Source organism: Nannospalax galili, unplaced genomic scaffold (genome assembly GCF_000622305.1).
Source record: "Nannospalax galili isolate Female #2095 unplaced genomic scaffold, S.galili_v1.0 scaffold370, whole genome shotgun sequence".
NCBI lineage: Eukaryota > Metazoa > Chordata > Mammalia > Rodentia > Spalacidae > Nannospalax > Nannospalax galili.
In genome coordinates, this window is record NW_008329335.1 from 2,128,653 (window position 1) to 2,147,629 (window position 18,977).

The window sequence follows — 18,977 nt, forward strand, 5'->3', positions numbered from 1 at the left end:
CTCATCCTATTGCAGAGAAACTTGTACATCCATGTTTGTTGCTGCTCTTTTCAAAATAGCTAAGAGATGGAAGCAACCTAAGTGTCACTCAACTGACAAGTGGGTAATGAAAATGTGATTCATTTATACAATGGAGTTTTACTCAGTAGTAAAGAATGGTAAAATCATGAAGTTTGCAGATAAATGGATAGAACTAGAAACCGTTGTACTAAGTGAAATAACACAGACACAGGAAAAAAAAAAAAAAAAACGACGATGCATGTTTTCCCTCATATGTGGATTGTAGCACCAAATCCTTGTAAGTGAATATGTATCCAGACAAAACTAAAGGAAAGAAGATAATGAAAAGGAACCAGGGAGTTAAAGGAAAGGAAAGAATCTGAAAGAGAAAAACAGTAGGAAATAGGCATTAATAAGGGAGATATGGATAAAAATGGGGTTATTTTAAGGGGTTGGGGGAGTGACAGTTATACAAGGAACCTTTGGATAAAGGGAAAGGAGCTTAAGAGAGGTAGCACCATAGGAGAAGGGTATTATTAAGAGAGACATGGGAAAAATGGGGGCACTTTAAATGGGCAAAACACGGTGGAAAGGTTACACAATGTGAGAGATAAATATGCCTAGCTGGTTTAAAAAAACCAGAGGGAACCAGATTAATCAAACAACCTACTGACAAATTATACATACAACTTGATCAAGGAATATAATACATGTCTAGACATGGTTTATCTGAGAATGTTTGGTCTTGCTCAAGCTTTAGCTACATAGCACATAGTAATTAAAAGTACTAGACTGGTAGAACTAACTTTCTTGGATGTCTAACATCCATAATATGAGGCCTATACTAATTTGTTCACAGGGACATAAAGGACAGTTTTTGCTCCTTGCTCTCCTAGGTTGACTAAGCTCCAGGGGACTATGAGAATCTCTCAAAATGTCCTGTAACTGTGACATGTCACCTTTCCTCTTGATCAAGGAGGCCATGGAGACCCTACCAAATGGACTTGAACCAGTGTCCAGTCTATAAAGAGGAGGGTCAACACAAAGGAATCATTTCCTCCATGCTTCCAAGTGAAGCCAACCATGGTCGAGCAGGACCTTTGATTTATCTTCACATAGGTGGAACTGGTAAAAGAAAGGAGCCAGAGGCTCCTCCGAAGCTCATGTGTCCCCTGAGAAACATATCCTCAAATGACCTTAAGAATAAAAATAAATTGTTTTTTTTTTTTTTTCTGAGCCAACTGTATGGTCTTAAAAACCCAAAATGAAAGTATAACCAAAGTTTAAAGGGATCAATATAATTCTTTAATAGTCCATTTGTACAGCTAAAGGCTATATAACAAGAAACAATGACAGACAGGAGATATGTACCTTTGAGTTGTTGGCAAGGGTGGCCAAAGAGACTCCTAGAGAGTAATCCAGCATAGAACTGGGAAAATGAACAGCAGACCCCAATCATTTCTAAAGGAATATTGGCAACTCACTGCTGTTAGATGGGGAAGAGCTGATCTTCCTAAAACAAGGAATTCTACATAGGCTGACTAGATTCAGCAGATGAACAAGTACTGGGGAACAGCTGGGGGCACTGACAACACAGTGGACAGTAACAGGGATGACAGAGAATAAGGTTGGCTCCAGTAGTGTCAAGGGGGAGACTATGGAAGGGTACCATTGGGCTGCAAGTATATAGATGAAAAAGATTGTTTGGGATAGTCTGTATGGAAATGAACACAAAAAAATCAACAAATTAAAAAAATGAGTTACATTTGAGGAAGAAGCATAAAAATTTGCTTCATGTTAATTAGTAGAGGTGAAACACATTAGCATTGAAATCTACAGGATGATTTTATATCCATTCTCAGGTGGATCTCAGAAAGTAACCGACTGTGATTAGTAATAATCAGATACATAGAGATTAGAGATACATGTGCAAATATCCAGGTGTTAGTAGAATTAAAAATGAGCTTATCTTTATGAAACAGTATACTTTAAAATGAAATGGAGATTTTTTTAAAGGTTAAAACCCCATTCAATTTTATGTTTTCTAGTGTTTATACTGAGTTTAATATTGTATAACTGTATTATTTCAACTATGAACCCAAAAATTTACAGCAAATATTGAAAGAGATGCATCTTTCCTCTGGAAATTGTTATTGAATGTGTTAATGCTGTTATGAAACGCTTCTTCTAATAATGTGGTTATTAAATAAATAATTAGAAAAAGGAAACATAAAAAAGAGTTTTACTCTATGAACAGTATATTTTAAAATGAAATGGTTTTCTTTTTTCTTTTTTCTTTTGTCTTTTTTGAGACAGGGTCTCCCTGTAGCCCCAGCTGTCCTGGAACTCACTATGTAGACCGGGCTAGCCTCGAACTCACAAAGATCTACCTGTCTCTGCCTCCCAAGTGCTGGGATAACAGGCCATGGAGCTCTTTTTTAAAGATTAAAACCTCATTCAATTTTATGTCTTGTAGGGTTTATAATGAGTTTAATATTGTATAACTGTATTAATTCAACTGTGAACCTAAAAATTTTCAGCCAGTATTGAAAGAGATGCATCTTTGCTCTGGAAATTGTTTTTGAATATGATAATCTTATAATGAAATACTTCTAATCATGTAGTTATTAAATAAATAATTAAAAAAATATAAAGGATAAAGGGAAGGAACTCTAACTCATTTAACAAATCGGCATTTAGTAGATAACAAAACTGAATAAAGACACATACACACACACACACACACACACACACACACACACACACATGCATAATGCTGGAGAGATGGCTCAACAATTAAAAGCAGTGACTACTCTTCCAGAGGAACTAAGTTCAGTTCCCAGCACTCATGTTGCCGCTAATAACTGCATATAATGCCAGTTCCAGGGAATCTGATGCTCTGTTTTGGCCTCTGTGGCCATCATGTATGCATGTTATACTCATATGTACAGGCAATTATACATAAATAAAATAAAATAAATCTTAAGATAAAATATGATTGTAGACCAAATTCCAAACCAAACACTGACACAAAAATTCTCAGTAACATTCTGGCAAACCAGATTTTAAAACACATTAAAATATCATAACCTGTAACTTTTTTTGTTCATTAGATGAATGGAAAGATAATGTGACAAATACATATCAATAAATATAATATAGACATAAATAGATTCAAGTACGGAAATCACATTATCATTTCAACTGATGCAGAAAATATCCAACCTCCCAGAATGATTAAGGCCTTAAATGAGTACTAGGAAGAAAGTATATTAACATAAAAAAGGCTGTGTGAAGCAATCCTGTGCTTAACAATACACTGAGTGGGAAAATTGAAAGCTATTCCTTTGACATGCAGACCAAGATGTAGTCCACGTGAGGTAGTGCATGCCTTCAATCCCATCACTCGGGAAGAAAAAGTAGACAGATGTTTTCCAGTTCAAAGCCAGTCTGCTCTACACAGTGAATTCCAGGCCAGCCAGGCATGGCTACACAGTGGATTACTGTCTAAAAAATAGTAGAAGACAAGAGTGTCTACTGTTTTCATGCTTAGTCAATGTAGTGCTTCAAGTTTTAGACAAAGAAGTAATGCATAAATTGAATGAGAAGAGCACCAATATGAAATTAAAAAGTCAAATGAAGAGGGCAGGTGACTCACCACAGTTTAGGACATTTTAAGCCATTATGGCTCTACCAGAAAACTCTTAGATTAGATAAGTACTTTCAGACTTTCAACAAAGTAGCAAATACAAAATCACCATAAAAACTCAGTATGTTTTCTAAATATGAATATTAAACACGGTGAGAGTAAAAATTGCTAAAACAAACACATTCACAGTAGTCTTTACAAACCCAAGACAGAAATAAACCTACTCAAGGAAACAAGTAAAAGACCTCTACAATGAAAATTTTAAAACACTGAATAAGCTGACTGAACATTGGAAGACTAAAGACCACTGATGCTGATAGATCAAGGCATAGCATTAATGTTGTAAAAATAACTGTACTACTGAAAGTGAGCTGTTTCTTTTATAAATACAATGATCTTTCCCAAAGAATTGTAACAAACAATATTATCTTTTATATGTAAGCACACAGCAACCTGAGTAGCCACAGTAGTTCTGAGCAACATGAACAATGCTGTTAGTATCATGATACCTGATTTAAAAATAGAAACCAGAAGGCAGAGGCAGGTGGATCTCTGTGCGTTCAAGGCCAGCCTGGTCTACATAGTGAGTTCCAGGACAGCTGGGGCTACAGGGAGACCCTGTCTCAAAAAGACCAGAAAAAAAAAAAAGGAAACCAGAGCTATAGTAACAACACACTACTGACATCAAAACAGACACATAAAACAGTGAAGAGACTGAAAGACCCAACACTAAACCCATAAAACTATAGCCATATGCTTTTTGACAAAAGTGCCTCAAATCTAAACTGTTCAAAACATAACGTTGTCAACAAGCAATGCTTGGAAAACTGAATATCCAGTTGTAAAAGAATGGAATACAATCCCTTGCTCTCACACTGAAGAAAGAGTGGACGAAATATCTTGATGAAAGACCTGAAATATTGAAACTGATAGAGGACAACATAAAGAAAAGACTTCATGAAGTAGATATTTGCAAGGAATTTCTGAAAATGACTCTAATATCTCAGGATATAATATTCTCTACATTATTAGGAAGCCAATAAATTCACAAATTATTACAAGCTCCCATTTCATCTGGGCAATATTTACCTTGGACACTAACTTAGAGATCCAATTAGAATATTTCCCACTACGCAGACTCTCCTTTTTCTAAAGCAGCACTTACAATGAGAATAAGTCAAACTTTCCCTACACCTTAGGTGAACTGTTGCTTAGATTTCATTTTTTAAATATTTTTGTATTATTTTTATTTTATTTTATGTGTGTGAGTGCATTGCCTGAATGCCTGTGGAAGAAAGAAGGGTGGTCTGATCCCATTGAACTGGAGTTAAGGGGAGTTGTTAGCTCCCATTTGGCTGCTGAGGACCACACCTGGGTTCTCTGCAAGAGTGGTTGGTGGTCTTAACCACTGAGCATCTCTCCAGACCCTTACTTAGATTTTATATTTCCCCCCTCCTCCATCTCCTTCCTATCTCCCTCTTCCTCCTTCCCCTCCCCTCCTTCTCCTCTTCCTTCTTCTGCTCCTGATCTCTGAATTGCTTAAGTAAGCATATGAGCTTAATTTACTTTCAGTCCAAATCACTAAGCTCTCTCAGAGCCATTCTTTTTCATACAGAATATGACCCAACATGTGTCTCAACAAAACCATGAAATCTGCATACCACCTTCAAGGTCTCTGCTGAGTTAATTTATGCTGAACTCTCTAGTGAACACGATGCTATCTAGTCTCATGAAGTAGACATCACATACCACTCTGCCTTCCCATGTTCCATTGTCTCACAAGAATCTCTGCCTTATTTTCTCCTTCTGCCAAATCAGAAGCTAACAGGGAGGACACTACTCATATATCTATTTCCAAATGTAATTCTTCCCTTGATGAACAAGTTTCTTTGGGGAAGATACCTGAGACTCAATTGAAAATGTTATTGCTCATAAGGGAGGCAACATAATATAGCAAGAAGTGTGACATTTAAAATTACAAGGGAAGACCAACTCTTTCAACATAAGTGATAAAGATGTTTGACAGTCAGATGACAGAGCTCTAGTTGCATACCCTAATATCTATGGCAAGGTCAGTAGATTTGCTTTTGCAAAATTTATCTTTGACTTTATCATATCTGTCTTCTGACACCAAGTGTTTTGTCTTGTTTTATGGGGAGTGTATTTCTATTGACATCATATACAGAGGGAAATCATAGATAAAAGGAATTGTTTCACCCAAGATTAATATGGTGAACCAGTGACTTTATTTGGTGCTATTTACAGGAGAGTAGACAAATTAGTACCTACACCAGTAAAGAAAAACCACCATTCCTCAGCAACTGCAAACTACTCCCATAATCCAGTGATGGGAAATGTTTGCTGTGCCTCATGTGTCTCTTGTGTGTCCTACTCCCAGTCATTGGGATGGAGGTAAACAAGCCTAATGGTGTGAGTTTATTGTAGGTGATCATAACTGCTCTGCTTTCAAGACAACAAACACTATGCCTGTGGACAACAAAGTTCTACAACAATATCAACTGTAATGCAGGCTATGATTAGGATAATATTGTAGTCATCGATGGTGGAATCTACTACACAGTCTGTTTTTGTCATCCTAAAGGCTTGACTCTTGGTAGATTCACTAGACTCCTGTGGATAGATCCACACTGAAGGACATCTGGGGACACAAATTAAACTCTGTAGGTCTTATTATACACACACAGAGACAACACACACATATATAATATATTATGTCATATATATGATAGAATACATCAAATTGGGTGGGGGCCAATTAGAGGAGGGGCTAAAAAGTGAGGGAATAAAAATATCATCAAATTATATTTTATGAAACAATGAAAGTAAATGAAAAATACTTTTAAATATCTGAGTAAAGACAGAGGAATCAGCTTTCTGCTTTAGCAAGTGGATGTCTCTTAGTTCATTCATTACATAAATTGAGTTCACTCACAAATATCTCATAAATGTACTTAAATTACACTTTTCCTGTTATTTATCACTCCTGAATCAAAAAGCAGATATTTTAAATGTGTGCAAGCAAATATAATGAAACAAATTGATTTTCTGTTAACATATTTTAAATGGTATTTACTTGAGAGTTTGTCATACTCTGACCTTTGTAATGAGTGGGTATAAGCTTGTAGGAAGAAGTTAAAAAAGTTGCATGCACACACACAGACACACAATATTCACACACACACACACGAACACACAATACCTAACACAGTGCACTGTCTCTGTCTCATTTATTGTCTATTTCAAGCCTTGATGCTTTGATAGTACCAGTGATGGGGAAAAATGTCTTATGTTTAATAAATTTTAGATGCATATATGGTAAAAAAAACTTGCCTTTTTCAGAACTTTGAGGTTCAGGTTAATTTTTAACTTGAGGATACTGGATTAAAGCGTGCCCCACTGCTGTGTGCAGAGGCACTCCCATAACCGTATGTGCCTTCATTGCACTGCCTTCTGGCCATGTGAGACCCAAGCATATGAGAATACAAGAACTAGCATTTTGCAAATATTTATATTTCCTCTACTTTTCCTGTGAAAAATAGTCTTAAGAAGGTTTATCAATAAAAGTATTAGTGAATGGCATCAGTAGATAATTGGTATGATTGAAACTTATTATGGTCTTTGAACTGATCAATGACAAGTACTCTTAAAAGTGTGGTTAACTAATTTGATCTGGTTTGCTCTGGTTTCAGTCTAAAGTCTTATCGCACCCAATCTGTGTTGAAACCATACTTTCTAACCTAAAGATGAAGCTGTGTTTCATTTATTAAAACAGAGACATAAGAAATTATTATCACATTGAGAAATTTTTACTTCTTGGTGCAGTAGCATTTTGTTTCTCTCCATATTTGGAAATAGCCACAGGTAATAAACTAACTTCCTCCTTACCAAAGTCTTGCTATTCAGTGCACAAGCTCTGCTAATGAAAACCTTTGAATGACAATTTTAAAGTCACTACAGCCCTTTTATAAATGTACTTGCAGTTCTAGTCCTGTATTTGAATGACGTGCCATCTGTGCATACTTCTTACCTCAGACATATGACTTGGACATTCTTTCTGCACACAAACACTACAATCTTATCATGTTCCATCTCTGTGTCTTTTTTCCATTGTGGACTTCTACATTGTTTCCAAGCTAGAGATTCATGAATGCGTCTTTAAACTCTACATCAAGCCTTTAGGATGACAAAAATAGACTCTGTACCAGATTCTGCCCTAGATGATTGTAATAATATTATCCTAATTATTGCCTGCATTACAGTTTCAACATATATGTATCAAGTGATACTACTAATTATAAAATTGAGGTAAAATACAAGTTGCTACAAATGTAAAAAAATAAAGAAAATGTGTCAGTTTGTATGAGAAAATAATAGTTTCACACAAGATAAATTTGAATGAATAAAAAATTTCAGTAAAACTCGCAGAGACAAGGCTCTATCATCATGATTATCTTGCAGAAATTATCCTATACAAAAATTCTGCTTGCATTACATTGCATTTGTTGTATTTGTGTTGTATGGAACAACCAATTTGCATAACTGATGGTAACACATTTACATATGGAATTTTTTTATCAAATCATCTTGTTGTGGGTTCTTTTTTGATACTTGAGTTGTATTTGATGTTGATGATTAAAATATTGACAGAAATATCATGTTCTTGCATTCTTCTTCTTAGCTTTAAAACATTGGTTGTAGTCCCTTGTAATGTTCTTTAATTTCTGTAGAAGTTTCAATTGTCTTTCCTTCTCTTTTTTCTAGTGTGGCCTTTAGTAGTTTTTCCATACACTTGATATGGGCTTGCCAACTACTTGCATACTGATGCTCAGTGGTTATAAGGCACGTGAAGTTCACAGAAGACTGATACATTCCCTCCAAAGTGAGTCTATTCTCATTACTCTGATTCATGAAATTACAGAAGTCTTACAAATAGATTGATCTTCCATGTTTTCTCTAACAGCGATCTAATTCTCAGGTCTCTGTTAAAGTCTTAATCGAGTCTCTAGATTCCAATAGTTAGGTCATCTTCATGCAGAATTCATCCTGAAATTGCAGAGACAATTTCCATCTGTTTTACATCTTCTCAATTTATTGTGAGTCAAGAAGAACAGATTCATTTAGGAGGGGAAATGTCCTTTGTGTCTAGTGAACCCCAAGATTTTCTCAACAAAGCTCTCCCCATATGCCCTGTGCTCAAATACTCAACCCCATTGTTCATCCCTGATTCATCAGGTCTTACATAATTCATAAAAGCAAAGAACGCACAAAATTTCAAGTAGCCATAGCTGAATAAACTATATGTCTTCATTTTCACATTTTCAGCAACAAAGGCTGAAAGAAGGTCTTTGCCAAGGAGACTGCTACTTTGGGGGTAAGATACACATAAGGAAACATTCTAGTTACCTTGTTCTGAGAATTTAGGAATGATTTAGAAGTTATGCTGTTTCTTTCAGTAGTTAAATCTTGTCTTCAGTTAGAGTTCCACATAAAAAAGTGAACTTTATAGCTAAAGAAGGAGCAAAGCTTGAAATGAACTTAAAGGAAGTATTGGTACTCTACCTTTTTCTGTGCAGGTAAGGAATATCAGTTATTCTGAAAGTAGCCTCTTTGGATCTATCTCTGTTTCTGTCTCTATTGTTCTTTTAGCAAGAAGAAACAAAATGTCCTCCTTATTCAAACAGACTGAAAGAATTTAAAATATGTTAGATATTTCCCCTTTCTGTGGTAGATAATATTACTGGGACCAATATTACTGTCGAAAATATTTAAAAATTGGTTTAAGATACTTAAAGTTCATTGAAATAAAATCATAGAAAAGATGAAAAATATAGTAAAAAAAAGACTCCAAAGTAAATTTTGAGATAATTGTTGTGGAGTATTTTTCTGTTTTCACATTTATTTTTAAAATCTGTGTATGGAAAAAAATAAGTTTAATTAATAATTTAGGGCTTATTTTTCTTTTAACAATATTTGGATCAAGATGTCTAATTTTACATCTGATCTATAATGTGCTAAGTAAGAATAGTCAAAGAATATATCCTTTGTGTCTTAGCTTCTAGGCACTTAAAATATTCATAATCGAGTCACTTGTCTCAGACCTTTGTGTTGCTACTTGTTAATTTTTTTCAAGGATTCTAAATGATATTTAATATTAACCATTCACTAGATTTCAGCTAATAATCATTTTCAGAATAACTCATTTATTCCAGGTCTTTAAAAGCTAGATAAAATTATATTGGAATAAGGTATGGGATATCTATCGTTGCTATCTATCTATCTATCTATCTATCTATCTATCTATCTATCATCTATCTCTATCTATCTATCATCTATCTATCTAATCTATCTCTCTCTATCATCTATCTATATCATCTATCTCTATCTATCATCTATCTATCATCTATCTATCTATCATCATCTATCTATCTAGCTACCTATCATCTATCATCTATCAGTCGTCATTTATCTATCTAACATAATCTGTATACTTTTCTATCTATCTCTCTACACATACATACTACATACATACATACATATATACATACATACATACATACTTGTACACATATCCAAGGTCATATGCTCCCCCAGACAAGAAAGAAACGCATCTTTAAAAAACTTATACCTCATCTGAAACTTACCACAGCACTGTGAAATCCCCAGTTTATAGCATTTAAAATTCCCAGAAACTGTTTTCATGCCACCCTCTATCCCAATCCCACTATGGAATTCTTTCTCACACATTAGCTTTAACCTAGAAAATAGTATTTGTGTTCATATTGCAACTCGAAAATAAAGTCAGAGTTCATGAAGATGAGAATTAGAAGGCAGCTATGCTCATCACTATACCACACACTCAAATCTCTAGTTCAGAAAGTAATCAGAATTGGAATTAAGATGTATTTGTTTTCAGATTGGAAACAGTGTTTAGAAACATGGGATGAGATGACTAATGCATGAATTCTATAGTCACAAAGGAATGCAGTGATGGAGCACCAGACCACTCCAACATTCAGAAGTTCAAAGACATTATATTTAGGGTCATGAACAGAGTTGCTAATGGGATCCAGAAATCACAGTGCATATCCTTCTGGGTAATGAGATAGGAAAATATTACTGATGATATAGAAGATTGGATGACAGTTAAGCGTGTTCACAGTGGCCCAAGACAGCAGAATTATGCCCAATCATTAATAGCAATAATGAGAATAAAGAATCATGACGTCAAATGAAAGTTCTTGGTCTCAGGACTTGTAGTGTTTTGAATGAGGATGCCCACCACAAGCTCCAAGTATTTGGACACTTTGTCCCCAGTTGATGGCACTGTTTTGGAAGGTTTTAAAAGTGTGGCTATGCTGGAAGAAACACGTCATTAAGGGTGGGTTTAGAGAATTCTTAAGCCTTGCAGGATCTTGAATTGTTCTCTTGCTTCCTGTGCTTCCTTGAAGATGTAGAGCTTAGCTACTACTCCTTCTCCTGCCACCTCTGCCAACATGCCTCTCAGCTATGATGGATTCTTGTCCCTTTGGAACCATAAGCTCAAATAAACTCTTCCTTCTATATATTGCTTTGGTAGGTGTTTCTATCACAGCAACAGGAAAGGAACTAATCATGACTCCAGTGTACTTTAAAAATGTATTGAGATATTCATTATAAGGGTCACATGTATCAACATTTAACATATTTCAAATTAAAAGTAACAAAAAAAGATATGAATAAATAGATGTCCCTATATTAGCCATTTTAAGAAATAGTTCACCACTCAAAATGCAGCCTGTGGAAAACTTTACTGTATACCTGTGAGAAAATGAATCTGAAAAAATAAATTGTCCCTTAGCTGGGTATGGGGGCACACACGGTAATGACAGCACTTGGAGGCTGAAGATGGAGGATATTGAGCTTGAGGTCAACATAGCAAGATGCTATGCTTAGGAAAGAAAATGCAAAAATAATATATCATTTTTATCAAGAAAGAATTATTTATAAAATATCTTTATCAGTTGTTTGAGAATGTCATACAATGTAATTTGATCATATTCATGTAATTCTTGAAATATTTCCATGCCCTCTTCCTCCTGACTAGTACAAAATTTAAGCACCTTATCATGGTACAGAAGGCTCAAGATGATTTGAATTCCACCTTCCACACACAGAAAAAAAACAAACAACTCTTGATATTTTCCCCTATGCTCAAGTCATAGAGAACACATTGTAATTTGGAAGTATATCTTGATTCCTCTGTGTCTGAATTGGACCAGTCCCTATTATATAATTTCTTTGTCTGGAATTCTCCACATTTAAACCATCCCTGATCTAGGAGTTATCTTTCCCACAGGTAGAGAGAACATGACCTTTTCTTGATGCTTAATTTTGATTGTCAACATTTTAGTATTCATTGTTTTATTTTATGTATGTGAATGTATTTCTCGCATTCACGTAAATGCACAAATGTCCTGCAGTGCTCATGGAGGTCAGAATAAAGTGTTGGAGTCCCTGGAACTGGAGTTATGGATGGTTTGTAGCTTCCATGTGGATGCTGGGAACCAAATTCACATCCTCTGCAAGAGCAGCCAGTGCTCTTAACTGGTGAGCCATCTCTCCACCCCATTTGATTTTCAACTTGATTGGATTGGTAGACACTTAACATATTGGGCAGCACACCTCTAGGTAGGCATATATGGGCATTTCCAGAAAGATGATCACGAAGGCTCTGGCCTAAGAAATGGTTATTCCATTGATGATCCAAATTCTGAACAGCTTATTGAAAGGTGATGGAACTTCTTTCCTGGATAGAGGAAGTAAATTACCAGGGACATATATTTAGGACCGTATCTTGCTCTGCCCCTTCCTATTATAGATCTACTACCTTTTTCAATGACATGTGCCTTTTTACTCTGCTTCCTGCCCACTATGATATTAGAAGCTCCATCATGCTACACCCACCAGAATAGATTGAACCTTCTAAAACTATGATCCAAATAGTTTTTCCTTTAATTTGATTGTGTGAAATATTTTGGTCACAAGAGAGCAAAATCTTACTAGCACTGTCTTTTTTATATATAGGTGGAGCTTACAACCAGTGGAATCAGATACAAGTTAATGGATGTTGTTCCTAAGCTAAGTCTCCAAAATATTGTGTATCATCCTCCATTCCCCCTCTTTCTTCTTCAAATCATCAAATGAAGATCTCTGATTCATAGGGGAGATCTCAGAAGTTGTGAAGTAAACATTCTTTCAATCCCTGAGCTTTTTATGAACTGCAAATAAACTTGTTTTAAAACATTTAAAAATAAACTATTGGGTAGTACAAACAATAAATAAACATGTGAGACATCTCTTTTTTCACATTAGAAGCAAAAATTAGAAGACATTCAACTAGTCATAAAAAACTGATAAATTTCTTAAAAATAACTTACGAGATTACCAACTGCCTTTATATGATTGTAGTAATAGAATTTCCTCACTTGTCAAATTGAGAACACATATTAAACTTGAATAAGAAAACCGTAAATTTCAATCTGCTTTTTGATTTCCTACAATTGTATGTGGCTATTTGACAATGTCCCTAGAACCAGAAACACATAAGAAAAAGTTTGGCTTTTAAACCTGATGAAATTGATATAATATTCTTTTTTTATCTTGTTTTATGAGTTCTGTAATACCAGCCTATTTGGCTCATAATGAAAAAATGATGAATAATTCATAGCATGTAAAACCTAATCAGGGAACTCTGATTTTAGATACTGAGCTCTGAACAAAGACAAATTCTCCTTATTGATCACAAGGTACACTTTAAAAATAGCAGGATTGTTTTGTGAAAATTAGTCTAAAATACAATCTATTCTATAACTTCAAATGCAATCTGTTAAGGCAAACTATTTATTTGAATGGACATATTGTAAATATGTGTGGATCTATGCCCAGAATTAATATAATAATGGTCAGAGAAACAATTTTCCCTGCTTTTTTCCATTGAATTTTAACTAAAAATGAATAAAAAATCAGAACTGATGACTTGTATGAGATACTGTGCTTTCTGGAGAAATAACACTATTTCTTATGATTGTTATAGCCTTGAAAAATTGCAGTTGTGATTTGCAGTGTTTTTGAGATGTTTCAGTGTACTGTGGCAGTATTCTATATTCCAAATCTGAAAGATAGAGACATAAATCTCCTTCCAGGCTTATCTAAAAATCACATCTTAGCAAGCTCCATAGACACCAAGAGCATCTGATGAGTTCAGTATTCACTTAAAAATACTTGTTGGAACTTAATTTCTACTCTGTGGAATGGAGTCAGTGTAACAATCTGGCTACACTGTTAGAAAGTGGGACTTTTGGCAGGTCACTAAGTTTAATGCTGCTATGGGGTGGGATCTTAACAATGGGACAGTGGCTTTACTCTAAGAGAGCCCTGCACTAAGACATCCTGTCACTATGTGAAACCCTTCACTGATCTGGGAGTCTGGAGTCCTCAACAGCAAAACAAATCTCACCAGAGGTGTCTGTTGAGAGATTTTTCTCATCTTCAGAATCATGAGTGTAATATAACTTTTTCTTAAAAGTTATTCTGTCAGCGATATTCAGCCAAAAGAAAAGGGCACTAAAAGTTCAACTAGAGGGGTAACTGCATTGTGTTTCTTCCTGTTCCTTCATTCTATGGGTCCTTGTTCCTTTCATTTTGATGGTAAAATGGTGAATTAGTATTTTTACTGAGAAAAATGATTGGGGCCCTTTCATGGAGTGTGTGCTCTTCTCCAGCTGGTACTGCAAATCTACAGTGCTTCTAAGTTATGGATGGGACGTTCCATCTCTCTATAAGCGGAATATATTGACCATGTCAATGATCCCTCTATATTGATTGAGATTTTTAAAAAGAGGGAGAAGCAAAGAGAGAGATGTCTAAACAAAAATAAGTAGGGGGTAGTAAGAAAAGATCATAATTCTGGACATGCACAAGCAGGCCTGAGAAATTCCCGAAAATTGACTGATGCACCATGATTGTGTCAAAGTAACTTTACATAGTGACTCCTGCATCTTTCCTCTGCCTAGCACCGTTTGTTTCATTTCTGCTCCCAAGTCTTTGAATCAGAATTGTTTGTGTTATTTTTATTTTCACATCATAAATGAAAGGACTGACATATATTTGAAATAAACATAAGGGGGTCTCACATGGCCCATAGTTTTACTCATAAAATTATTATCACATTTCTTAACCATGTTTAAATAACTTATATCCAAACAGAAAATAATATTATGCTGAAATGATAGGAAAGTGGAACCCAATCACTATTAGATCCTTGAGGTGCACATTTGGGAACTTACCCCTCAACTTACAAAGTAGAGGAAAGTCAATGTTTGAATGAACATAACCACTAGATATATCACATTGGTCAAGAGCCTCTGGTCTCTAGACTATGACTACTAAATGGCAGTGCATCACTAGTGGAAAACAGAAATTGCTGACAGTAATTACATACTGATACTTGAAGTCTGACCTTCCTATTGCTGTTATTCAGCTGTAACCTCTGAATACAGTAACTCACTATTAGTCATGAATTCCATATTCACAATGGTAACTCTCCTTTTCCTACATCAGGAATCTGGACATTGTCAATATTTTAATAATTACAAATAAATATTTATAGGCAGTGGATGGCCAGAACTTCCACTAAGTACAAATAATCATTGGAGACATTGATGATCTAACACTCTGGTCAGCCACCAGTAAAGATAATATTCACACAAAGGGACAACAACTCAAACTTAAAACAAATCTAGTGCTCATCTTTGAACTATTACTATACTCTGTGCTTTGTAACATGTTAATAGCTTTGAAAACAGTCATAGCTAGATTGTAATGATCTCTACTCTGACTATACATTCTAGCTGTTAAACCACATATCTTGGGATAAAAATAGATACCTAGACTAATGGTTTCATTTTTATATGATGTATTCAATAGAGAATCATTTTATAGACCTCATGCACACCACCTGAGGTCACACATAGTGCAGAATGAAGGATGAAGCTTAGGGTATTCAAGACAACACCTCATGAGTTTATCACACAAAACTGTCTTTATTAAACAATTATACTGTTATTGTACTACTTGTTCTTTTTAAAATAGATACTAATTCATTACATATTATTGAAAAACATAAAATGTGTATAAAAGGGGCTAAAACTCCAGTGAAATTGTAATTGTTTTTCCTTGAACTATCCTATTCACCAATCTGATATGTAACTATGACATGTGATATACTAAGTATAGTTAAACTGGTCTTAATACTTAATCCATATGAATGCCATTTATAAGAACAAAATAGTAAACTAATAATATTCTGATAACATTTCCCTCTGTAGGATAACATGCATGGTCAGTGTATTAGAAAAGAATTCAGGGTTCAACAACTGTAACCAGTTCTGTACAATGATTGGTCCTCTCATTGGAACATTAGCCACTCATTTAACAATGTTATGTTCAATTTGTTTGAAATTTCCATGAGCAATTGTAAAACAGCTTAGCTTTACAAACCAATAGGTTAACAGCAGAAAGAAACCCATTGAGAAGAACTGAGGTAAAACTGACATTCATTATTTTCTGAGATAATCTAATAACATATTGAACACTGAAAAATTACATTTTTTCATTTTAGTGCTTATTTGTAGTGCTGATATAAATTAAAATAGAGACAAGTCTTGAGAATCTCCAAATCAGACAATGTAGGCAGATGGTGTATTAAATAGTGTCTAAGCTAATGTCTTAAAAATACTTCTGATAATGATAAATTAAACCTTTCTTCCAAAAGCAATATAAGATGGTCATTTACAACCAGCTCTCCCACTTATTGGAAAAAGCTGGAATCATAACCAATCATTCCAAATATTTCTTTTTCAATTTCTTTTTGTAATTTAGCCTAACACAAAAAAATGTTTCATATTTTCACACATGTGGAAGTGGGAAAGGGTGATCTTAACATAGAAGGAACCTGAATGCTTTTCACTGGAGGATAGATAGGAGGGTAGAGGTGGAAGAGGCAGTTGGATGGTAGGTATGAGGTTCCAAAACAAAGATAGAATGGTGCATTAATTGAATTCCAGTATTCTACAGCACAGTAGGAAAATTATACTTTTCAATGGCCTAATATAAATTTTATTTAAAAAATTGATGGGAGGAACTCAAAGGCACTAAATAAAAAGAGATGTTGAGAAATGGAAATGCTAGTTACCCTGACTTGATCCATACCCATCATATACATATATGAAAAGACTGCACTGTCATCCCAATATAGGTACATTGATAGCATGTTTAGTCAAAAGAAAACAATAGCCAGCCTGTAGGGCCATGTTGTGGCCTTCCTCTAATTTGGGTTGTGATCTGTGCTTTTGTAAACTGTTGTTTCTGATGCAAGATCATTTGTTCTTTTAAAAAAATTAAATTTAAATTTTTCTTGAAATTTTTAAAAATTATTTTTACATAAAACTGTAAACATCTCTCCTGAAAACATAACATGAACACACACACACACACACACACACAGAGAGAGAGAGAGAGAGAGAGAGAGAGAGAGAGAGGAGAGAGAGAGACGTGATTAATGACTGTCAACTAATTAGTATGTGAATTATCTCACAAAATTGTCATTTTTATGGTTAGAGCACTTAAAAATCTATTCTCATCATTCTTTGGGAATGTGATGTATTGTTATGAACTCTGCTCAACATGCTGTACTTTAAATTTTAAAAATGGGTCAGATTTTATATTTGACATTGATAATTAATTATAATAGTCTAAGTGAAAAATGAAGGATTACCATTACAAAAGAATTTTTACTGTCTTAAATTTAATACAAAAAACATGGAGTAATAGGTTCAGTATATTGAGTATGGGAGGGTAAATTACTAAGACCATACTCACCGTAGAAGGTGAGTTTCCATCTATATTGATAGACTTTAATATATAGATCTTACTGAACGGAAGATAGCATGCATTTTCTAAAGTAAAGTTCTGAGGCATTAGTGTTGAAGGGAAAATGCACTATGGAGAATGAAAGGGAAATTTTGGAAAGTGCAAATATTTATTAAATAGAAACAGCACTGGGTCTAATAGCAACGTCTGAAGGGATTTAACAGAACTGTGGGGGACTCTTGTATCAAGAGAAGATTACAAAATGTTTAAGAAAATAAAAATAGAGCTCTCTCCTACACACAGGCCTCTCTCCAGGGTAAGTCCATCGTGCCCTCTGCCCCTTGACTCCCCCAGTCTCATTAACCCTCCCACATCCCCCACCAGTCTCCCATAATTTGGGTCCTGTTCCATTCCTTGTCTTGGGGCCCAAGACACCTGAGGAACCAATACTTCTTCCTGATCCTTTTCATCCAGACCAACATAGAGCCTACTCTGGTCCCCAGGAGCACTGCTTCTGTGCCTGGCCCTGAGGCCACCTACCTCTGCTTCCCTGGGCCTGTACCACCTGTAAGCCTCTTTTTGGGACATGAGGGGCTGACCTTTCCTCTTTCTGATCCTTTGCCTCTGGACCAACCCAGCTCCTCAGTGCAGTCCCCAGGAGTCCTTGGAGCCTCTTCCCACCCCATCTGCCTTTGCATCTCTGGGTGGCATGGCCACCAGCTGCCCTAGACCAGCATCTTTCCTGGGCTAGGCTCCCAGGCCAGTCCAACCCCCAAATTCCTGAGGCCAAAATCGTTCCTGGAGGGATGCAGACCTTAGGAGAAAGCCTGAAAACATCTTACCTTCACCTGAATTAGGCCTCTATGGGAACTCCTGAAGACAAAAGCCATCTGGCCACTCCAATATAAAATCAAAAGAGAGAACTGGAAACTTAGAGGAAACAGCCTTTCATGCCCAAAAAGTAATCCACAAAGACACATAAAGTTCACAAAAAGAAGCAGACCTAAACTTGAAGGCCTGAGTCTCACACAAGAATCAGAAACTGCAAAAGAAATTCACATGTCAAAAATCACAGAGAAAAAAATAATAACATGAAAAACTAAAATAATATATCTCCACTAATTACCAGTAGTCCTCTAGAGGAGTACAATGAGAACCCCCTAGAGATAATGCAGGACATGGAACTCAAAAGAACAATTATAAACATGATCAAAGAATTCAGTGAATTTAAAGAACACACACACACACGCAAAAGAAATCAAAGAAATGAAGGAAGATAGGGATAAACTTCTGAGTGAATTCAGAAAAGAGAAATATTAAGGAATACCAAGGCTGAAATGCAGAAGGTAGTGAAACACTCAGTAAGCCAGTTAGATATGACAGGAGAAAGCCTCACCAA